This window comes from Halichoerus grypus, chromosome 3 (assembly GCF_964656455.1).
Source record: "Halichoerus grypus chromosome 3, mHalGry1.hap1.1, whole genome shotgun sequence".
Lineage (NCBI taxonomy): Eukaryota > Metazoa > Chordata > Mammalia > Carnivora > Phocidae > Halichoerus > Halichoerus grypus.
In genome coordinates, this window is record NC_135714.1 from 59,200,282 (window position 1) to 59,225,663 (window position 25,382).

General features: G+C 40.6%; 1 pseudogene; it reads right to left on the reverse strand.

Annotated features, from left to right (window-relative positions):
- Positions 1-1,833: 1,833 nt before the first annotated feature.
- On the reverse strand, positions 1,834-7,945 carry LOC118526679 (NADH dehydrogenase [ubiquinone] flavoprotein 2, mitochondrial pseudogene; annotated as a pseudogene).
- Between the last annotated feature and the right edge of the window lie 17,437 nt (positions 7,946-25,382).

A 25,382-nucleotide genomic window follows, 5' to 3' on the forward strand; every position in this document is an offset into this window, starting at 1 on the left:
TAGCCTCAGATATATTTGGTTACCTTGCATTTTCCTCAGGCTGCTACGGAGATTGAGCTTTATCAAATAAATGAACAAACAAACAAATGAATATTATCGATTAGATCAAGCACAAGGACAGCAGAGGACCAGATGCCTTTCAATGACCCTCAGGTTAGGGGCTGATAATCTGTTTTGCTTTATATTTCCCTAAAATCACCTCACAGCAGAATCTTTCCCAGAAGTAGCCCTTGGTTTCCTGAGGAGCGGGCAAGTATTTCACGACAACACAAGTACTTGTTCCCTAGCTCACGATGAGACAGAGGCTCCTGGGGTAAAGTGAAATGTTTAATGAGACGTCTTCGAGTTTTTCTATCTGGTAGCTAAACAAGGAGTGTCACCAAGCAAGGAAGAGCCGACTCTATGAGATGCCTCTCCATACTGACTTTGGACAGTCATCGTTATGTCTTCTGACTTTAGTGAATGTCTCCTTGCTTCCTTTTCCTGTTTCTGAGGAAAGGATGTTTCGCACCCTAATGTGTTTGGAATTTCCAAAGATGTGGTAGAGTTGTTTTTAAGATGCTTGGTACGTGCTGAAAGCTTTGCTGTAACTAACACAGTGATGCACCTACTGACACCAGCCAAATGCAGTCGGAGATTCTAGTTGATGTGCTGGTGCAGCTACCTGAGCAAAAGATACATGAAAGGGAAAAAAAAAACACAGGGGCCTCACACAGTGCCCAAATTATGAAAAATTAAATGAGGCTTTAATCTAAAATATGCTAAGGAAATTAAAAGGATTTATTACTGATACTGGTGCTTTTCTCACAAAAACATTAAAGATGTGAGGATAAGGATAGTGACATCTGTTGAGTAATAAACCCTTCATACAAGCAAAAAGAGGTGTTAAATAACAGGGATAAAGGAAAGTCCTGAATCTATATTCAACTAATTAAATTGTACAAACTGGGACGTGTTAAGCCTGAGTATTTTAGATGACCAACTGGGTAATGGCATCTGGCAAAAGAGGTAGATGGATCTTCTCTTAGCCGACATTCACAGAAAGGCAGTGAGTGTCCTGTTAAAGGAAACTTCCACCTCACTAACCAGAACACCTGTGGAGGGTTTTGCTCAGAGGAGAGATGACAAACTAGACTCCATCTATGGGAGAGACAAGAGAATCATAGAGTCCCAAAACCTTTTCCTTTCCACAAGGAATGAAAGTTTCCCTGAAGAGAAAACGTGGGTAACAATGTGATAGTTCTTTTCAAATATTGAACGATTGTCCTATAAGAAAGGCCATGCAGTTTATCCCATGGCTCATATTCACAGAGCCAGCATCGATGAGTGGAAGTCACGGGGGGACAGATTTGGAGACAAAGTCAGGGCTACCTACCGGAAGCTAGAGGAGAGACGTGGAGCAGATTTTTCCTCACTAACCTCAGAAGGAACCAACCCCACTGACACCTTGATCTTGGACTCCTAGCCTCCAGAAATGTGAGACAATAAATTTCTTTTAAGACACTCAGTTTGTGGTACTTTATTATGGCAGCCCTAGAAAATCAATATAAAGCATCTAAAATCCCTGTACCTCTAAACTTATTGTTACATGAGAAAAAATAAGCACCTGTTTATTTAAACTAAACCACCAGTTGAATTTTCTATTTCTTATAGTGGAATGCAATCTTAGCTAAGAGATCCAGAAAGGGAAGAAAATTAAGTCATTTGGGGGGGTGGGTAACAACTGGGATAAGAGAGTTGGATCATGAATTTCAAAGATGCCAAAGACCTCCTTTTTTAAATAGGAGATTCGTATTTTATTTCTCCAGTGACATAATTGCAGTTGAATATGAATTAAAGACCTGCTTACACACCAAAGCCAGGTCCTTTGGGTAGTTTGGTCAAATAGGTAAAACCCCCAGCTGGCTCAAAGAGAAGCATCTACTCCTTGGCTCCAGTTTTGGAATTCTGCCAACCTTGAGCTCAACAGTTTCTTCAGTACCCTGAGGTGTCAGATCTCCATGGTAGTTGCTATTTCTCTGAGCCATGGGTACACTTACCCAGACCCCTAAATATTTTACCTCTGTAAGAGTGAAAAGTTTGTCAGGTATAATACCCCCAACCTTTTTTCTAAGCTTTTTCAGAATGGTCTCCTGTATGGATGGTATTAGAGCTTTGAAGCATGCAAAGTATAGTAGGAGAACTGAATGTGATGCTTTCCAACTGGCTTTCCATTATACGTTGTATAAAAAGTTGCCACTTCATATGCTCTCACCAGAGATACTGTAGAACTTCAACCTTGTTCATGGCCAAGATAGGTAGCCATCCATTCTGTCTTTGGGCTAAATAGAAGCACAGCTGCTATTTTGTGCCCATCTGGATAGTTTGGTTTTGTTTGTTTGTTTGTTTGTTTGCTTTGGTTTTTTGGGGTTTTTTGTTTGTTTGTTTGTTTGTTTGTTTTTTACAACTGCTTCTATCCTCTAAGCTATTTCTGGTGTGAAATCAAATGGATCCCTAGGTAACCCATGATGAGGATCTGGGGAGATAACATGGAAAGACTGAGGCCACAAAGAAAAACCAGGAGAGAGCAGACTTGAATGACACCAAAGAAGGTGATAAAATCTGAGTGTAGGAAATTCCAGAAAGGGAAGGATTTTGCTTGAAGGATGAAACATAATGGTCTAGAAGGATAATGATAGTCTGATAATTGATAGAATTCCAACACCATCTCCAAGCTTCATGGTAGATGAATGATGAGAAATCAAGTTCATTCAGCTCAAGAAAGCTACAAGTGAAACAGTGGCTTTGAACTTGGGTGATGGATGATACATACACCTTAAAATGTTGGTTATCACATGAATTATTCAAATAATTAAGGCCCAATAAAATTTAGGAGCCTAAATTATCTGAGTGAGTCTCGGATTTGGGAGGGATTTTATAGGTATTTAGTTCAATCTCACACCAGAGTAAGGGTGCTTGTCCTTGAGTTTTCATCTCAAGTGGAAGGCATAACCCCAGCCTTAGAGTTTCCCTTGGTTATGTGACTGTATGTGAGAGAATGGAGTGAGGAAAAGAATGGTTGATGACGCACTGTTCTGAATGTGTTGATTCAGCAGATTATTTTTAAACACACCCAATTTAAACTCTCATTTTTTTCCTTCAGATTCCAGAACAAGGGGTCCTCTCCAAAGAAAAAGCTCTTGTGACTATAAATATACACTGACAAACTGCATACAGAATGTCTCAGAAAATAAGGTAGAATATCACAATTTGCTAGCATTCCACAATTTGCAAAGGATAGTAATAAATATATGTTTATTATACATCATTTCACTCCTTAATTTCTTGAAATACTACCATAGTCCTTCAGAAGGAAAAGGATGAAAAAAGTTATACTTCCAAAGTGAATATATATTCTGCTCCCTGGTCGTTCAGAAGTCTACCAGACCTGAGCTACAACAGGATGAATATTCTCTTTGCACTGGGGACAACTATTGACTTACAACTAAATCTTACCAAACAAAGTACATTACTGTTTTTCCCTTCTTCCTCTTCTGTTAGAAACAAGGAAAAAAAAAACACGGGTGCTTGGGTGGCTCAATCAGTTAAGCTTCCGACTCTTGGTTTTGGCTCAGGTCGTGATCTCAGGGTGGTGAGATTGAGCCCTCCTTAGGTTCTGGCTCAGCCCAGAGTCTGCTTGTCTCTCGTCCTTCCCCACTACTCCTCCCCCGGCTCGCTCACTCACACGCGCTCTCTCTCTCTTTCTCCCCCTCCCCCGCTATATAATATTTATTTATTTATAAATAAATAAATAAAATCTTAAAAAAAAAGAAAAAAGAAACTACAACAACAACCAAAAAAAAAAAAAAATGTAAAAGCAAAATGATCTGAAAAGTGCTCACTGCTGGGAGGAGAAGCTGCTCTGGATTTGGCAATTTGTCATCCTGACATTTACTGCCTGATGAACACTAGCTTGCTAGATTTTGCAGAGCTAGGCTAAGTGTGACAGACCTCTCTAGATATTAGTTGGAGAGCTCATAAGCATAGGTATTCATTTGGATTTGGTTTTTTGAAGAATGAAAAATAAGGTACTGATTAAGTGCATCTAAATGATGTGCTGAGGAAGCACACCTGGGGCTGCAAACGCCTTACTCTTGATTGAACAAGACCTGGACACCAGGAAGGACTCCCAGAAATAAGTAAGTTTGAGCCGCCCTCCTTGACTCTTCTTGAAGTATTGAGGGTTAATGTGATAAGACAAATAGCTCTGTTCATAGATAGTATTCAGTCTCTGCAAAAGGTACATTTTATGTTTCTGGGATCAAAAAAAGTATCCCAGAAGTGATATTTTTCAGAAATATATGGTTCTCAAATGAAGTAAAGTAGCTGCGATATACAAAATCACACAATTTTCTTTACTTTTCTGTACCTGAACGTGGCTTACCAGCCCCAATTTTCATTGCAAACAGAAATACTTAATGGTATCATTTCAAGAAAACCTGATTCTTTTTTTTTTTTTTTTAAAGATTTTATTTATTTATTTGAGAGAGAGAGAATGAGAGCGAGCGAGCACATGGGGGGGGGAGGGTCAGAGGGAGAAGCAGACTCCCCGCCGAGCAGGGAGCCCGATGTGGGACTCGATCCCGGGACTCCAGGATCATGACCTGAGCCGAAGGCAGTCGCTCAACCAACTGAGCCACCCAGGCGCCCAAGAAAACCTGATTCTTGTGGTTTACTCTTCAGGTTCTTTTGGCTCATTTCTCTTCAGCTCAGGGATTACTCCCTCCCTTACTCCTAAGTGGCATCTGGATTTGGGTGAAGCTTCTGCTGCATCCCAGAACAAGTTGGTGGGTAGGTGGGGTGCCTTGAGTCTGTGTGCTCTCATCTAACATTAAAGAAAAACTTATTCTGACACTTTTTAAAATGTTAAGGGAGATTTTATTTGCCTATTGCAATAGGGAAGAGAGATAGGGCTCAGGTCCAAATACAGAAGGACAAGTGGGAATTTATAGCCAAGGAGCAGAGTAAGGGGAAAAATCACCAAGAGGACACATCATGGATAGGGGGATACTTACTAAACTGACCCAACAGGATTCTTGCTAAAAGGAGGCCAAGGATGCATAAATCAAAGTGCGGGAATCAGGAGCTTGATCAGATGTCATGGGTGGGGGCTGACTCAGCAGGATTCTTTGTGAACACTGAACTGGGCAGGACCATGGTGGAAGTGAGGTTGGAAAGAGGGTTCAGAGGAGCCTGACCAAAGTTGGGTCATCAAGAGCCTCTGACAGTCCTTGCCAGCCTCCACTGAGGCACAGCTCATCCTGCTGGTCTTGGGCCTCAGTCACTTCCCTCCTAGCATCTGCTGCTGAGGCCCTCAACCCACGGCACCCTCTGCTTCTCAGTCCATTCATTCTTTCTAAGCCCACTGCTGAAGTCTTTCTGCATGCTCCCAGGGACTCAGAAACTAATCTGCATTCCTACATGATATTGGGGTGCTCAGAACTCTGGGGATGCTTTTGGTGTCATCCACATAGACATCCCCCATAAGCTGCTGTTACTCTAACCTGGAAAAGTTTGGGGGCTTCTCGTCAAGATTCCCATTCTCTTTGGCTGCTTTTCGAAAAGCCAGGAGTTGTCCCTTTCATTCAAAAACCCCCATCATTTACCAAGGGTTTCCACTAGTGTGGACTAATAAGGAAGGAAGGAACTGTTCTAAACCTGCCAAACTTTACCTCAGATTTGAAGAGAAGAACTGGAAAAGCCCACAATGTAATTGGAATTGAGAGACAAAAAAAATGAGAAAATAAGAGCAAATATTTCTTCCTTTATGGAATGTTTTTCAATTGGCAAATTACCATCTAGGATTAACAGACATCCCACATATAAAGGATAGTTCTGAATTAAATTCTGCTAACATTTTTTTTTACATGTATGGAGTATAATGTTACTTGATTCTAAACCAGGAAATAATTTTCTCCGCCCCACATTCTGTCTGTATAATTTCAGTATATCACTGTCTGTAAGAACAGGCAGAAATCTGAAGTAGAAAGAGTACTTGTCAAGATGTCAGGAGGTCTGGGATCTGTCTCAGTTCTGTCACTAACAAGCTGGGTGATCTTGGGTAAATTATTGTGCCCCTCTCAACCTTGGTTACTACATCTGCCAAATGATAGAGATCTGAATATGTAAGCTTCTTTTTTGTTGTGATATTTGATGACTCTGTTACTGGAAGCTGGGCTCCCAGCTGGAGGCCAAGAACACAGGACACGTCTATGCATGTTCAGCAGACTATTGTGGCAGCCAGCCCGCTGGCCATGGCAGGAAGACCCAGATGCTTCTTGGAAGAACTCATTGCAAGGCAAGACAAAGCGAGGCTCCAGAAGCCTGACTGACAGCAAAGTCTCGTTTGACAGAAAAGTGGTTATTTTGAATGTGTGACAGTATTTATCATTCTTGTCCATGTCTAAGTTCAATGAAGAACTAACTCATTAATTAATAACAAATTAAGAAAAACTGAAAGACGGGGTTCGCTTAAAAAAAACTCTAAAAAATATGGAGTCAAAACATGGTGTTTAGTGACCTTCTAACGAACTGTCACCAAAAGAAAGTGGGCATTTGCAACATGCCAGAGCCAAAGCAGAATCCTGGCCCCTAAGAGCCTCCAGTGTTGTTGCACTGGGCTTGGAGGAAGCACAGCTGCACGCAGAGAGGGCAGGATGCCCACAGAGCAACAGGTGCATCACATGGGACACCCTGGCAATGCCCAGGAATTGGTCCCCAGCACTTGGTGGTTCCTGGCATGAGCACAGTAGTTCCAGAGGATTCCCATTAACCTCTGATAGACTTTTCAGAGGCCAGAGGGCCTGAGTGAGCACAAACCTAGCACACAAATATTGCTTTCGACTGCACAACGTGCATGTGCCCTTCTTCCAGTAACAGAATCAAATATTTCTTCAGGAAACCACCCCTACCTCCCTCTCAGTCTTAGTAGTTTGAATACAATTGATCCATTTCCCTGCTCCAGGGGGTGAACTTGAGTCCCAGTAAAGGCTAATTGATAGATTCCATCCTTTTGGCTGTGGTGATTATATTATGGACTGGCACATAACCAAAGTCAGGCCATCAAATGAAAGTATAGGACTTTTACAGAATTTTTGGAAAAGAGACATTCTGGGATTGCAAATGACAGGAAAACAGAAGCCTAGAACTTCCAGAGACTGATATATGGCAAAAAGCCTGCCTGAGAAAGAAACAAACATAGAGGCAAGGGTTGTGAAGAATAATGCAAAACTTGGAGATAAGGCAAAATGTTAGGTAATACGTCATTTCAGGGATGAAGGCCTCCCAAAGATGATCTAGGGAACTGAATTTAGTTTGACTCACTCTTTTTAATTGATTAAAGATCCAGAAGTAGTGAGTCCCATGTTAACCTCTAGATATTTGTCTGGTAGAGATGCAAATGATGTCTGTCCAGTGGAACAGATCATCCTAAACATTTCAGTTTATTGCCTTGTTGGATATTAACCAGTTTATGTGTCCCTCCAGCAATCTTATTTTAGCATGCCTCTACTGAGTTGCCTATAAATGCCTAGCTTCTCAAATGATGGTTGGACCAGTTTTAATATTGTTATTGTTCTCTCACTAATTAACGAGTTAAATAAAGTCTTTGATACATGGTTTATTTTATATTCACCTAAGAGTCATTTTTAAAGAGTACTTTTTTAAAAATTATACTTCAACACAAGAGATGAAGAAAAAAAAAGAAATAGAGAACAAGTCCTGTCTACTTTATTTCAGTACACAGATCCTGCTACTCCTACTTGTGGACTACACCATCCTTTGAGTTGATATAGTCTATATTCTGGCAAGCCAACATGAGCTGGGTTTTTATCTTCTTATCCAAGATTCTGACCTCAGTTCCGAAGTTTTTCCCCACACCACCAAGCAATTCTCCCACCAGCTGCATGTCTAGGAATTCAACTCAATTCTGACACTATCTACCCAGACATAGCATCAGACGCTACAGTTGAAGGATTCAGTCCCACAAGACGCCCCCCCCCCCACCCCGCGGAGGCTAATCACAAGCCTAGGTTGTTTACCTGGGCCTCTGATGCACCCCTATAGGTTCCAATGTCCCCCTCCTAGCGTTTGATTAATTTGTAAGATCGGCTCACAGAACCCAGGAAACATTTTATTTTTACTAGATCCCTGGTTTATTATAAAAGGATATAACTCAGGAACAGTCAGATGGAAAAGATGCACAGGGCAAGGTGTAGGGAAGGGGGTGCAGGGCTCCCATGCCCTCTCCAAGTGAGACACCCTCTTCAAATCTCTTTGCTGTCTGAACCCTGTTCTTTTGGCGTTTATGGAAGCTTCATTACAGACGTATAATTGACATAACTCACTGCCCACTGGTGATTGTTTCAACCTGTCGCCCCTCTCCCCTCCCTGGAGGTGGGGGGGGGGGGCTGAAAGTTCCAAATGTCTAATCTCTGGGTTGGTTCTCCTGACAACCAGCCCCCATCCTCAAGTCCTTCCCAAAAATCAACTCATTAACATAACAAAGATACCTTGATGGCTGTCATCACTTAGGAATGAGGATGAAGACCAAATATATATTTCTTGTAATAAACCACAATATCACAGTATCCATAACAGTGGTGATAAATACTGGTGAGCTCTACAGCCAGAAAAAAAATGTAGTTTGATACCCATTTGAATATACAGCCTGGTGAGATCTGAGAAATATAAGATTACATGTTAAAATAGAAATTTGTAGTCTTAATTTTAGCTGAGGTCCCCAAAACAGTAACTACTTTCTGCTACCTCCACAGTGTACCACCATTAAGGCTACAAAGGCAATTCTGAAAACCAGTTTTGTGACCCTTAACTGATCATTAGCATTAGCTTATAAGAAGAAAAAGGTTGGAGAGGCTGAGAAAAGTATGGGATATTGGAAGACTGTACTATGGGGGATATTGTCACTGTGCTGTGAGCTCCCATCTCATGGGGCATAAGGAAAATCTGCCTTCTCCAGACCTCAAGTGACGAACCACTCAGAGAATGAGGTATGTGGGCAGCTATCTGAATACAGCGGAGAATGTAAGGAGCTTGAGACTGCAGCTAGTTACTGCTGTGATAGAGAAGTAAAAGTATAGTGGCTGCATTGGTTTTGGCAGGTGTTCCCAGAGTTTGTTGGGGTGAAAAAGGCATGAATATTTCCTGTAGATTAGATGTGGATCATGCACAAGAAAGCTGGTTTCTTAGAAGTTTTCTTAGATCTTGTCTAAGAAGACCATACAAAGGTCCAAGGGCATCTCAGCAGAAAGAATCTAGAAGGGTCTCACTAGGTCCCTAGGTGGTAAAGGAAGGAGTCATAGCAATTAAATGAAACAGTTGCCCTCCCTTTTGCCAAATGGACTTCAGGCAAGAAATCATAGTAATTTTTTTTTTTTTTAAGATTTTATTTATTTGACAGAGAGAGAGATAGCAGGAGCAGAACACAAGCAGGGGGAGTGGGAGAGGGAGAAGCAGGCTTCCCGCCGAGCAGGGAGCCCGACGTGGGATTCGATCCCAGGACCCTGGGATCATGACCTGAGCCGAAGGCAGAGGCCTAACGACTGAGCCACCCAGGTGCCCCGAAATCATAGTAATTCTACAGTTCTTCACTTGGTCCGAAATCATAGTAATTCTACAGTTCTTCACTTGGTCTATTAAGCTTGAACTGAGACTGCATTTTGGGACAAAAGAGTAACCAGAAAATTCATGGGCCTTGGTTTAAGTTTCATTTCAGTGGATGGGAAAGAGCTATAAAAAAAACTTAAAAGCAGGCTTGAAAGATTTGCACAGAAGGTAAATTAGGCTGTTTTCTCATGACATTCCATGAGTCCTGCTTGGTTAACATAACCTTTATGAACCTATGAAGTCTTTACATTGCCTTGATTATTACATGAAGGTTTCCTCTCTCAGTTAAACATTGCTGAAATCAGGACATACCTCGTAATCAACACGTATGTTTAATGTTATGGAAAAGTAAAACCTTTTTTTAATTTAAAAATATGTTGTTAGGTTGATGGTGAGCTTTAGAATGAGAGAAATATGGTAATACAGCAAAAACACTGCTGCCCGTTAGCACTCCTTTCCCACCACCACATCAGAAACTGCATAGATCGTATTTTTATAATGAAATCTGACAGCCTGAATAGGGAGCAGTGGCCTTTCAACTTCTATTTGGGCAATACCACATTTCTGAAATCCCAAGAACTGTACTCTCAGGTACCCATCATCAGAAGCGGTGACAAGGTTGTGATCAGCAGAGCTGGCCAACAGAAAGGGCTGGGAAGCCTGGCACTTCCCTCGGCTCCATCTCTGATTTTGGCAGCATCGCCGTCAGAGAACCCAAATGTCAGCCACCGCCTGGCGTCTCCAGGCTCAGGGAACAGGGCAGGACAGGAGAGCAGAGACTGCCTGGGCTCTAGAGAAGTTTTCATGCCAGAGAAGGGAGTGACAGTGACAGATGGCCAGAGAGCTACCTGAACAGAACCAATCAGTTTTATCAGATGTTGAAAACATCAAATGATTAGATTTTATTTCACAGCTATTTAGACTCCTGAGGAAACTCTTTCTGGGTGAGGTAAACAGTGATAGCAAAGCAAGCTGTTTTATCTCCTCTTACCTACAGTCTGTCCCCACCCTCAGGCTGAGAACTCTCTTTCTCTTCCCTCCTGGATGGTGAGTCTGTGAGAAACTGACGAGCTATAGGTCAAAGTTGTGCAGTTGGTTCTCTGAAAACCAAGACAAAGAGGCCAGTAGAGGTCCAAGGGACCAATCCTGCTTACTCCCAGGTTGCTACTAGAACCAAAAGTCAGAAATGTCCCCTTAAAGTTGGAAAATGTCACAAACATCTCCAAGACACAGTTATTTGGGAATGAACTACTGAGCCTCCAAACTAGAGAGCCAGTTTCAAGCTGGTAGTCCGGCAGTCAGGAAATCTTGTGCCTCCGTGTCTCACGCACAGCCACAGCCACTGACCCAGGCCACAGGGAAACCTCCAGGTATGAGGGAAGATGGTGTCATCCTTTCTCCTACCATAACAAAATGGTCCCCAGACTCCCCGGCATCATCACTTCCCTGAGCACCTGCTTGTCCCAGGAAGCCTGGGCCAGGACATGTCCAGTGTCTATTGCCTCTCAGTCCCAGACCACATTTTTCTTCAGTCACATCCATTGGCAAAGAACAGCTTCTTTCTTTCCATCTGCCCACCTCTGACTGGACTGCTCTCCTCTGCCATTAAATCTTGGTCAGAAACCTCCCTTCTACCCTTACAAATATCTGTAACTTAGAATTCGGGCTGAAAGGATTCGGTCTTAGTCCTTTTTCTGCCACAATACCCCTGGTCTCCTTTTGCAAACTTGCCAATCCCCTGCCCAGAAAACCTCTATATATTGACAAAGGTTCCCTGCCTGATTAAACTTTAATCAGGCTCTAGGATCTTCCTAAGCCCATAGGTACACTTCCTTGTAAAACCAGTTTCAGCAAGAAACCTGCTAATTCCATTCTACCGGAACTCTCCACCCTGGATATCTCATCAGGTTCCTCATCCTCCAACATCCTCAGGTGATGTCTGATCCCCCCTGGCCTGCGTTTAGCAAGAGTCCCACCCTGTCTGTTTACCAGAAATCCTCTTTTGCCCTTGATGTTTCCACTTAGTGATTTTGCATGAACTGACCCCCACCACGCTGCTCCTTGGCTATCAATTCCCACTGGCTCCTGCTGTGGTCAGGTTTAGCATGATCTCTCTCTTCCACTGTAAAAATCCATTACAGTGGTCTCTACACCTATTGCAATTGTCCTGAATAAAGTCCACCTTACCATCTTTAGCAAGTGTCATTGAATTTTTTTCTTTAATAATATCAATAACTTCTTTTTTTAAATTTTTAAATTTTATTTTATTACGTTAATCACCATACATTACCTCATTAGTTTTTGATGTAGTGTTCCATGATTCATTGTTTGCGTATAACACCCAGTGCCCCATGCAGTACGTGCCCTCCTTAATACCCATCACTGGGCTAACCCATCCCCCACCCCCTCCCCTCTAAAACCCTCAGTTTTTTCTCAGAGTCCACAGTCTCTCATGGTTCATCTCCCCCTCCGATTTCCCCCCTTCATTTTTCCCTTCCTACTATCTTCTTCTTTTTTTTTTTAACATATAATGTATTATTTGTTTCAGAGGTACAGGTCTGTGATTCAACAGTCTTACACAATTCACAGTGCTCACCATAGCACATACCCTCCCCAATGTCCATCACTCAGCCACCCCATCCCTCCCATCCCCCCACCACTCCAGCAACCCTCAGTTTGTTTCCTGAGATTAAGAGTCTCTTATCTTTAATAATATCAATAACTTCTGTGGCAACAGGGTTAGTACTCTGTTTTAAACTGGTGTGGATTTTGTTTCCCCAGTAGAGCATGTTTTCTAGTAACCATTCTATCATCATATCTTTGGGGAAAGGTGGGAATAGTATATTCCACTGTGAAAATGAATAGAAATAGGCACAGGGATGTAAGGGAAGTACGAGAAAACCCAAAGACTGGGGCTCCAGTCCAGGGGTATGTAAGACCAATGCACAGAATGGAAGTGGGAGTCAGCCTCTTGTGCTTTGTAGTGGTCCTAGAACACCTCAGGCAGAAAACCAGGTAGTTGGAGTATATAATTTAATAAGAAATGTGAGGGCTAACAGATTCTGTACCCTGTTCTATTGGAAATTCTGGAGAAGACCAAACTCTAGCGTGGCCCTGTGGTAACAGTAACATGATGCCAACAGAGCAGAATAAAAACGTTAGCACAGAATACTTAAAGAGATACAGAAATGGTCTAAGCCAGCACACCAGGTCTTAGGGTCTCATGTAGTAGAGGGGACTGAGATGAACCTCAGCAGCCCAGAGGCACCATAAAGCCTCAAAGACGTTGTTGAATGAAGGATGGCTCTTCCCCACCGCCAACCCCTCACCCAAGAAACCAATCACAGGAGCTTTCTAATGTGGCTTCCCTCCACGTCAAATTTAGCCATCTGCCAAAATGGCCATGTGTAGTAGAAGGTTGATAAGCCACATAAGACTAACTCCTTTTAATCCTTCCAACGGGAGACAAGGCAGTCGGTCTTCCTGGCTGGGGTTATCACGATATTAATCCAGTGTGGCTCTTTTTCTGTACCTCATCAGGGAGGAGACTGAGGAAGGGACTGTGTAGGAAGATCGGCAGACATCTGTGATTTTTGTGAACAGGAGCACGTCAGCTTTTAAGGCTCCTGATAAGGTTTAGGCACATCCATCTAAGTGTTAGCTCTCATTCCTTCTGATCCAAAATAGAAAATAAGGAAACTCTATCTTCTTTGCACACCTGAATGGTAGAGCAAGAAAATCTGCGACTTCATTTTATGTTTGCCAGGAAAAATAAATTGAGCTCCACTTAACCAAAAATCTTGCCACAACTAGATAGTCCTTTATTTTTTTATTGGTTTGTTTTCCTTGTCAGGGAATGGTCATTGGGATGGTCATTAACTGAGATGGGAAATACAGGAGAAATAGCAGAGGTAGGAGAGGGAAGGATTGTGAGTTGTGTTGAAACGGAGGTTCATTCTTGTCACAGTTTTATGTCTGAAGTGCACATAAGAGGTCAGAGCTAGAAAAGCAGATTAGTAAAACTATCTGCATAGAGATCATTGCTGAAGCTATGAAACTGAATGAGATTGGCCTCAAAGAAAGGATAAAAAGAATAACTTTGTGAGGCACTTTTGTTTCAGGGTGAATGGCAAAAGATGAGTAGGAGTGAGGTAAAGCCCACAAGAGCCATGGAAACCAACGGTGAAGGGAGTTCTAAGACGACCACACTGACTGTTCTCAGAGTTCACTTCCTATCTTCATAGGGACAGAGAAGATGGAATTAGGTCACCTGCTGAGATTGAGAGACGGAGGACTGCTCTTGGTGGGGGGAAGCTTAAAAAAGAATCATAGACGAATGAAAGTATTGCTGGACAGTGGAGAAGATGCAGCTGAAATCATAGCTTCAAGCGCTAACACATCAAATGGGACTGATTTCTGTTGACTCCCCTACAAGCCACCAGGAAAATGTCTTTATTAAGAGAGCTAAGTTTATGGGGCGCCCGGGTGGCTCAGTCGTTAAGCGTCTGCCTTCGGCTCAGGTCATGATCCCAGGGTCCTGGGATCCAGTCCCGCATCCAGCTCCCTGCTCAGCGGGAAGCCTGCTTCTCCCTCTGCCCCTCGCCCTGCTCATGCTCTCTCTCTTTCTATCAAATAAATAAATAAAGCCTTAAAAAAAGAGAGAGAGCTAAGTTTATTACACTTCAGGAAGAGAGAAGAGCACCTTGATAGAATCTTAGCAGCATGTTGGCAGAGGGAAGTCAGGGGAGGATATTGATAGGATTTAGAACCTGGCTGGGTGATTTTTAGTCAGGTTGGGATTATACAGAATTATGACATAATAGATTGGGAATGATGTACCCAGTGAGGCAAGGGTCTTGAAGCAAATTTTTATGGTCAACCTGTCAGTCTTATTTCTCAGGAGCAAATATTTCCTGGAACAAGGAGCTAAGATATTCTGTGCTTGTTCTCAATCATTAACCATAAGGACAGGAAAGTATACCCAGTTATTGTTTAGCATAGGAACAGGAAATTGTTTTGGTTTCAGTTCTCATTTTATCATTTTCTTGGGAGATAGCAAAAAAGGAGCAGGAGTAAAAGGAAAAGCGTGAGATTACTCAGAATTAAGAACTGACAAGTTGTGTAATGTAAACCTGTTAGAGAGAACACAGCTGAAATAGCAGAGCATTGAGTAGGAAGGTAGGTCAAGACTGGAAAGAGTCCAAAGTCTGGTAGAAGGAAAAGAGCAGAGGTTGAAGTAACAAATATTAGAGTCAATGAGAGTAAGAATTTGAAAATGTCCCATGATAGCAGGGTGAGTTAAGAAAGGATAACAACATATTTTTAAACATGAGGGGTGGGAGTGCCTGGGTGGCTCAGTTGGTTAAGAGGCCAACTCTCGGTTTTGGTTCAGGTCATGATCTCAGGGTCCTGGGATCAAGCCCTGCATCAGGCTCTGCACTGCACGGAGTCTGCTTGAAATTCTCTCTTTCTCCCTCTCCTATCCCCCCTCTCCCTGCTTGTGCACTCTCTCTCAAATAAATAAATAAATCTTTAAAAAAAAAGAAAGAAAGAAATATGAGGGGTGAGAAAAGGATTTCTAACACTGCTACTAATTACAGGTAATAGGTTCCCCTAATTATACCAATATTTATAGAGTAACCTAGGATAAATGATTCTCTTGTCCTTTTCACCAATTTTCTGATTGGTAAATTCATTCTTGGGCTTTAAAACTAGTTCAAATCTCATCTCTGTGAAGCTGTTCTGCCTTTCCCAGGTATCTCCCCTGAAAAATCTCACCACACTCTGTCCAGACCTCCATAGCGAATCCCATCACAATACAGTAAGCATATTGTTCACATGTACAAGGGAACTGAAAACTACATTGCTTTTTAAAACTAAAACCGACTCTGAAACAAATAATACATTATATGTTAAAAAAAAAAAAGAAGATAGCAGGAGGGGAAGAATGAAGGGGGGGAAATCGGAGGGGGAGACGAACCATGAGAGACGATGGACCCTGAAAAACAAACTGAGGGTTCTAGAAGGAAGGGGGGTGGGAGGATGGGTTAGCCTGGTGATGGGTATTAAAGAGGGCACATTCTGCATGGAGCACTGGGTGTTATGTACAAACAATGAATCATGGAACACTGCATCAAAAACTAATGATGTAATGTATGGTGATCAACATAACATAATAAAAAAACAAAAAACTGATTGCAGACACTTCTGTCCCTGAGGGACTGGCAAAATTTCTCTATAGAGTCTTCTATTTAACAAAAGAGATTCACAGTCCACTGTGGCTGTGACCTCTAGAGTATGATTTGGAATGGTCCAGTAAAACTAAGAGAGAATAAAATCACTTTCTATGTAAAATGGGCAGGAGTTGGGGGGATTGGAAGGAGATCAATGGGGGAAATGCAAGGAGACTATTGAGAGAGCAAAGGACCAACACACACAAGGGCCCGTGGAGTGAAATCGGTCAGCTGTCAGTAATGAAGTTGGCCTAAGAGAGTCTAAAAAAAGAGTAGGGTAACATTCACATTTAATTACTTTCTATGTGGTTCCTTGTCACTATATGACCCCAAATCTTTAATAGAGTACACTAATGCATGAATGCCTATGTTTTGCAAGAAATCATGGAAAGGGTGCTGAACTCCACATCTGAATCTGTTCAGGGCATAGAAAACAGAACAGCCATGGAAGGTGAGGTGCAAGGAAAATTAAGTCATTGAAGTTATCAGGAAACTGGAGTGAAAAGACCATGAGAATGTAAGCCCATGGTATCTAAAACAACAATGAAATCTTGCCAAGGGTGATGTGTTTCTCCTGTGATGTGCAATAAGTATTTGGACGACTTTCCTTAAATATCTAAAGAAAGGGGATCCCAGCTGCCATCTCAGATATATGCATGACTATATATACATCCCACTTACCACATAGCATACACTGACATATGTATGACATATAGTAAGTGGTCAATAAGTATTTGTTAAACAAATAGATAAAAATACATGGATAAAAAACAGTTCTATTTTATTAGGGCTAGAATATTAGATAGTTTCTTGCTGTTGTGAGAAATTCTCAAAAAGCAGGAGATCATGTCTTACATTTCTTGTTCAAAGCCCTATAATAGAAAAGGGTCTCATATATCTACATGTCATGTTCTACTTTTGAAAAGTATGAATAAAAAAAAAAAGACAAGTATGACCAACAAAACTGGGAAGGTAGCACTGCAATTACTGAGAGAGGTTAAAGCGTAAAGGGAAATGAAATCCTCACTAAAGAATATAGGAGTATGCAGAGATTATAGGAAAGAAATAATGACCAAGTTGACAGGCTTAGCCGCTCGACAGTACAGTGTTACTTAGGTAATTAATTCTTACATCATCTCTGTAAGGCAGATAACAGCAACACATATAACAAACAGGAAACCAGAGGCAAAAAAAAAAAAAAAAATCAAATTGAACTGGTGTATAATATTCAGCAAATCAGTAGTAGTGTCCAAAGCCCAGTCTCCTATTCTAACATTGGCAGTGAGGAAACCAAAACTGCAAAGGAAGATCACTTTCAAAATTCAGAAGATTCTCTGGCAACCCCACTGGAATTACAAAGCCTTGTTGGTATTTCATTTCAATACCCATCTCCCTGCTAAAAGAAACCACCCCTGTTGTATACTTGCTGTTGTTTTTAACATTAACCTTTTGGAAATTTTCAGATAACACTGGAGGCCCTCTAGAAAATCAAGAATCACTGTATTAGTAGTAAATTGTAGTTTAAAAATAATAGATAGAAACTTGCATTTTATATACCTAAATCATTTTTCCCATACCATTCTGATGGAATTGAAAGCAATAGACCCTGCTTCAAAGACTTAGATTTACAGGCCACATCTATAATATTAGAGCACTCTTCCAGACTAAAGCAGGAAAATGGAGATTAAAGCAATGTGTTCTTTTTCTTTATTTATAGAATCAAGGCAAGGAGAGCAAATTTAAGATGATAGAAAGTGCTGTCGACAGAGTAGATGTGAAGTGTGAGGATTACTTCAAGCCATGAAATCACTCTATTTAAATATGTAATTTCAGTGCCAGCTAGCTGAACGTAGTATGGAGAAACAGACTAAATTTAAAAGTAAAAAACTGTTTATTTTTTTTAATTATTAGGAGTTTACACAGCATACATAATATATAAAAGCCTGCCATATAGACTAGTTTATGGAATAATATGTTACTGGAATAATTATTAGAATATTTAATAAAAAAGTACAAAATCTTTATTCTACTCTCCTGGAAAAATCAACAGTGCTTGCACTTCTCATTTTTGAAAAAAGGATTTATAATACTTAGCACTAGATGATTTTTGCAAAGTGCTTTTAAAACCTGGGTAAAGAGATTGCTCTCAAATACAAAGCACTGAACATTTTTTCCCTTACTTTTCTTATTGTAAAAAATAAGGACTCCATCCAGTCCATCAAGTCATTTTACAAAGCCAAACAAATCACTTATTTTCTTCCCCTTCATATTTTCCAGAAGATTTCTAGGCAATTTTTCAGAAACCACTTTTCCTTCATTTTTAACAAAAGAACCTTCCCTCCTATCCTCACAGTTGCCTTGCATGCCTGAGACTGACTTTATAATCTTACTACCTTTATGCCCACTGTCATATAAATATCCTAAAACAAAGCTGCCATTGACTGAAAACTGTAAAAATAAGTGAAGGCTGCTGAAATCAGAACAAACGAGTCTATTTATCCAGAGTTTACAGTGTTACAGTAGTCAGCTATCACATGCATTTAGCGGAAACTCAAAGGTGAGCAGGGAATGAATAAGCTTGATAGTAAAAAACACAAGGGAAGGCTTCAGGTATGATCCGATTGGAGGTTGTTGGCATTGGGAAGCTAGAGAGGGGAAACTAAAAGCTGGGCATCAAACGCAATTTTGGAGGGGAGCATATTTGGCTGTCTCTGATTGATCCTGAGTTTGGAAGCAGAAGCAAAAAATAAAGAAGTAAGCAGCCATTAAGAATGCCCTGCCCACTGGAGCAGTTGTAAGCTGACTTCCCGAAACAGTTGTTACAGAAGTTGTGGTTTGGCTTCCTAGGCAGTTAGCTGCAGATTGTGGGCCAGAGTTCTATTGTCATATATGGTATGGTCTGGCCACTGTCTGTACATTCAGTTTCTCTTCTCCCTTTTTGGTTGGTATCTTACCTATGAGAGGTTAACCAATTCATGGAAGGTTAGAGGTCAAATCTTCATTGCTCACGGACTGTTAAGTCACCTTCATATTCAACAGTATAGCAAGATTTTCTTGATCTTTTGTTATGTCATTAGGGCAATCATCTGATGAGAGATTGGCTATTCTGGGCAGGATGCAATGGAGCACCATAATGACCATTGTGACAAGAACAAGAACAATTAATAGTTTCTACAAAAGGCATGGGAACAGGAATTCCAGTTGTCCAACTCAGGCCAAGAACAAATTTCACAGACCATGAGGACCAACCTTAGAGAGACAAGTGGCTTTTCCATTATGTATATAACCTATTCTGCCATGTCCAATCATTGATACAAGTAGAGCAAGAATTAGCAATGGCACAGATGCCACCATGACTAGCCCTCAAGAAATCTAAAGCAATATTGTTATCCATCAGTACTTGTGCCAATGAGTTAAGACTGATCTGTATTCCATCTAAAGCAGAGATGGTATCATTAATAACTTCTGCCAAAGTTAATGATAAGTTTCTCACAGTCTTTTCCATTTTTATGATTCCCACAGATGGGAACACTGATTTGATTGTTTGCATAAACTATGAGTCAGTAATTCCCCCCCGGTAGAATACCTGAATAATTAAGGGTGGCATTGTTTTGGAGCTTGTATATGAATCAGAATTTCCAGCCTTGATGATTTACAGAATTAGGGTCTCTATGTACAGACAAGTCTCAGAGCACTAGTCCTAAAGTGTATGAGATGTTAGCTGAGGCAAACTGGACCAGGAATCCTGGACACAAAGGAAGTAGTATCCAGTAGTGGCACATAGAGAGCTGGGTGGGGGTGGGGGGGAAGGAATGGTTCATGACAGAAGGTCAGAACCAAGGTCTTACATTAGTTGTGTTACATATTTGGATCTCAGTTAGTCTCTTATGATGGCAAGTATTTGGTACACCACCATATGAATGTTGTTGATTTCAAATTTAGCATAACCTTGGTTTTTATCAGTAGATTGCAATAATTTTTTTTTTCTAGAAGAGAGGGACATAGCAAGGTCACAGGTAAAGTTGTTGAAGGTCATTTGCCCATGTTTAAGGTGCAAGTGGAAATGTCATTGGTTATAATTCCCTATGATCCCATTTGATGAAACTGGAATTTACCAGTAGTTATGGGGATAGAGTGATAGATGGAATGTCCAGCAGTCAATAAGATGGGTAGCAGTGACTACCTTTTGAGATAATCTAATAATGGCATTAGAACGGCTATGTTTTGAGCTAACAATTATCATAAAGGAAAAAGAGAAAAGGGACCATTATGGGTGGGTGACAACCAGGGATCTATAGAAAATGAGAATGGTTATAAGGAAGCAATGGAAAGCAAAACAGGAATTATTCAGGTGCTCCAGTCTGACAACTTAGGTGAATCTATCAACTATCTGAGCTCCTCAGCTTATTCCAAAGGCCTTGGGTCAGTGGTCTACTTCTGAAGATCAGCTGTTTCTAGAGGATCTCTGAAAATCCTCAGATTGAGGTTTCTTATTGGAGTAGCCTTTTAATTATGTGGAATTCAGATTGCTTCTTTTCTTTTTTTTTTCCACCATCAACCGATTGCTTCTTTAGTTGTGAAATGTGGGACCCGAGGATTGACTGGCTTCTATTTCACAGTTACATCTGTTGTTAATAATACCTGATAAGGTTCTATCTAACGAAGTTCAAGAGCAGTTTTTCTCTGATGTCTCTTCCAATAGACAAATTCTGGTTGAAAATCATGAAGGGGCTTTTCCCTCTTGGGAAGAAACTATAGGAAGGTAGCTTTAACCTGTTGGTGATGGGACTGAGTATAGTATTTGAGTCCCTTGTAATATTTTGCCATGTGTGTTTACCACAGGATGAAGTCTAGTATCAGAGGTGAAATTCCTAAATGTGTGGGCCTTCCAGTTACCAATTCATAGAAGGATTACCAATGTGTCCCCAAGCGAGTGGACCTTATGGCCATAAGGGCTGTTGGGAGTACTGTTGGCCATGAGAGTTCAAGGATTTCTGAAAGCTTTGTTATTTTTAATTTGCAAATGACACTGGTTCTTTCAACATTTCCAGAAGATTGTGGTGGTAAAGGCACTGTAGTTCCTGAGTAAGAGGTAATGCCTTACTGAGTTATTTTATAATAATTCCCATGAAGTGTATATATTGGTCACTTGATATAAAAGTTGGTATACACCCGGTTAAAAACACAAAATCCAGCAGCTTTTTAGCAACTCTAAGGGCTATAACTTTTTGGCAAGGAAATGCTTCAATCCATCCTGAAAATAAACATATAAAAACTATAACATATTCAAATCCTAAAGAGAAAGGAAGCTGGCTAAAATCCATCTGAAGGTGTTCAAAGGATGTCCTTAAGTCTTAATTCCTGGCCATGTCCCATTTTTACAGTTTTCCCAAGATTTTGTTATTAATTGGTAACACATGGCCAATGTGTCTGTATCATGGTAAGGAGTTTCAGGAAGAAATGTAACTAGTATCCATTTGAAATCATCTGATGTTACCAAGTAGCTAACTTGAGAGTGCCAGAGATGATCTGAGTCAAGGGTGCAACCATATATTTTCTATTCTTTCTTTCGCAAATCAGGAGTTCAATATTGATATTTTATAATGGTCCTTTTTAATTCCTCCAAATATTCATCCTTAGGGGGTTTAGTTAGATCATAACCTTGGTTAAGACTGCTAGTTAGGCATAATAATCTGTAAAAGCATTTCCTTCTGCCTTTATTATCTCTTTTTACATGGGCTTCAACCTTCATAATAGCCTCCTCCCCAGGAGGTAGGGGTGCATTCAAAGTTCCTTAATTGCTATTCATTTTTTATTATGGTTCCAGCAGAAGTGAGAAATTCCCTTTGTTTCCAAAAAATCCCAAAGGCATGTATTGTTCCAAAGTTATCTGTCATTTGTATACATGTTTACTCTCTAATCTTTGGATGGTTGACAAGCTCCGGGAATTACAGTAAGTTCTGTCATCTGATCTAATTTTACCTCATATAGAGGACTATATTCTGAAGGAGGGTTTAAATTAATAATAGCATATCTTGCCTGAGGATCTCCAATTTCAGGTTTTTTTTTTTTTAAGATTTTATTTATTTGACAGAGACACAGCGAGAGAGGGAACACAAGCAGGGGGAGTGGGAGGGGGAGAAGCCGGCTTTCCGCTGAGCAGGGAGCCCAATGCGGGGCTCGATCCCAGGACCCTGGGATCATGACCTGAGCCAAAGTCAGACACTTAACGACTGAGCCACCCAGGCGCCCCTCCAGTTTCAGTTTTAAGGTAGGATCCATCGACATATAAAAGATTAGGTTAGGATTTTCAGTGGGAGTCTCTAATAAAACTGAATGAGATAGAGAAAGGGGGTCAAGCAATTGCGAGATTCCCCTTCTTCTGGTCGAGTCAGGATTCAGGATGTTGCAGCAGTGATTAGTAATGTGAGGGGGTGAAAGTAATGAAATCTCATAAGAGGTTAATTGGCTGGCTAAAAAAGTATTGTGTATTTTCAGTCAGTAGTAATGTCTATACTGTGTGAGGAGCCAAGCAGGGATCCTAGGACTAGTTCAGCAGAAGTATCAACAAATTTTGCAGTAGCAGCTATTACCTTAAGACAAAAGGGCCCTTGCAACCAGGCCAATATTGAGGCTATAATAAGTAATGATTTTGATGGTTCCCAGGATGCTGAGTTAAAACCTACATGGGCTTGTCCGTGTTGTCCCTGCACAAATACACAAGAGGACTGTCTGTAGTTAGGAACGCCATTATGGATTAAGAGCAAGAATGCTTTCTCTCTCAAATAAATAAATCTTTTTAAAAAAAACTTAAGAGGGTAGATCTCAAGTTACATTTTCTTACTACAATAGAATAAAATAAAATTATAATTAAATTTAAATATACTGTCAGAACAATTACCATTTCTGATAATGGAGTTTGGAATTTATTCAAGAAATATTCAGAGTCAAACAAATACTACTTTTGGTAGTAAATGTGATGTATTTTGTTTAAATATGAATTCCTATAACTTGCCTTTTCTTCTCAAATGTTTTAAGTAACAATGTTGCTCTACATCACTACAGTATTTTTTTCTACAACATCAGAATCTAGTTTTTTGCTCTAAAGTTTGTGTTCAGGCAAAGGAAGAATATTCACAGTGAGAATGAAGTGTGTGGAGCCTTTATCAGTCTTCAGCAAGGATTTTAAAGGTTGTCTTTTGACTTGTAAGTGAACATGTGAGAGGGAACGTAAAGGGAATCCTCAGAGGGCCCAATGCTCTGTCTAATTTGTGGATTTTAAGGTTATAATTCCATGATTTACCTCTGGGACAATTTATTAAATATTTTATTTTGTTTAAGAGATAATTTGATTTGGAAGCTTCTGCACAAAAGTAAAAAAAAAAAAATACTGTCCATCAGCCCTGAGAAATCTTATTTCCATTCTTTTATGAGGTGCCTCTCAATGAACAATTTTGTCTAAGTCAAATGCTCCCCAGAGGGGTCATTGAAGGCTCAAATCATCCTTGGTGAAGTAATGCCATTTACAGATATAGTGGCCTGAATAATGAAGATAAGGAGAGTGCATATAAGAAACAGCACTTTTCCTTGGAAGAGCAGAGGATTTAGACTTAGAGGATCCAATCATAGCTGGCAAGAGTAGAACAAAAACAGCGCTTCCATTCTTTGTGTCTTGGGTCTTTAACCTACTGTGACTGTCTACCTTTGAATACAGACCCCCAAATCTGTGTTTCCCCCACCTGCTGCAAGCAGATGGAAAACTAGAGAGAATGCTCCTTCTGAATCAAAACCAAGTTTTCTGGACAAAAGTCAAGACTAAAGGAGAAACTTATCAAGTTTCATTGGTGACCAACACCAAAATCTGTCCAAATGGACACCAGACCAGTGAGAACTTCAAATTTCACCTAGCCATAAGGCTAGCTGGAACTATAGGTTTGTGGGCCAGTGCCTTTGTTCCACCCCTTTATCCTCCTTCTTGTGACAAATAACACTACTAGATAGCACAACACAAAACAGAAGCACAGAGGGAGGAAAAAAAGGATGAAAAGAAATGCCTTGATTCTACCAAGGATGCCAAACAAATGGAAACCAATAACAAAACCCATGTACCAAACTGTAAATAAATAACCAAGGCAAAGAAAGCAGTTTCAGACCTGATACCAACTTAATATGCTGTCATGGACTTGACAAGCCATGAGCAGCAAGGCATAAGGGGACTCTGCGGATACTGCGCCAGGTGGAAGACAGGGATGCACAGCACTGAGCAATGTACACTGTATCTTGATGGAAACTCAAAGAAACCAAAAATAAACAAAGCCCACCCAATGGGAGCAAACATAGGCTATTTATTCAAAGTTTCCTATATAGCAAAGGAGTCATCACTTGTGTTTTGGAAAGACTTAAAGACAGGCAAGGGAATATGAAAATTTTATAGTGAAAATAAAAAGGCATGGCTTCAAGTATGCTATGTTTGGAAGGCATCCATTTGGGGAAACTGGAGAGAGGCTAACTAGAGGGCAGGTATCTTATGTGATTGGTTTGGGGAACATATTGGCTTTTCTTAGTTGGTCCTGAGTTGGAAGCAGGGGCAAAAAAAATTAGAGAAGTTGTCAGTAATTGACCAAATCCTGACCATTCTGGACTGGTTGATGCAAAGGTTGTGGATCAAAGTTCTGTGGTCTGGTCATTGTTCATTTGTACAGTCTCTCAAAGCCTACGAATCTATTTTCCCTTCATAAAAAGTATTTTACTGTGGCACAGTGTCTTTGTTCAAGCTACTATAACAGAATGCCATAGACTGATGGCTTATAAACAGCAGAAATTTCTTTCTCACAGTTCTGGAGGCTGGGAAGTCCTAGATCATAATGACAGCAGATTTGACTCCTGGTGAGGACTGCTTCCTGGTTCATAGATGGCTGTCTCCTCTCTGTGTCCTTACACAGCAGAAGGAAGGAGAGAGCTCTTGGGGTCTCTTTTATAGGGCTATTTATCCCCATCACGAGGGCTCCATCCCTATGACCTAATCACTTCCCAAAGGCCCTACCTTCTAATACCATCACATCAGGCATTAGGATTTAACATAGAAATTTTGGAGGGACACAAACATTCTGTCTATAGCACACAGACACAACATTTAAGCAGAGAAGACATTTTGTAGAAAGCATTTGTTAAAGCATAAATAAGATGAGATTTTTTTAAAAAGGAAGATCTTCATCTTTGAGATGTTCTTTTCTAGTTACTGCATTAAAAACCAGACTGGTTGGCCCTCAGGCTATAAGTAATTATGTTCATCCAACATGACACTCATTAAATCAAACTCTTGATTCTTAAATCTCTTGCTATGCTTGCCTTGGGGTAGTCACAGCAAAAAGAAATTTGAAAATATATAATAAAACTTTATTAACTGGTTTCTTAAATTCAGAATACCTTGATAATTCAGATAAGGAAAATACTGAAGCTATTTACTGACAAAGAATTATTTTGCTA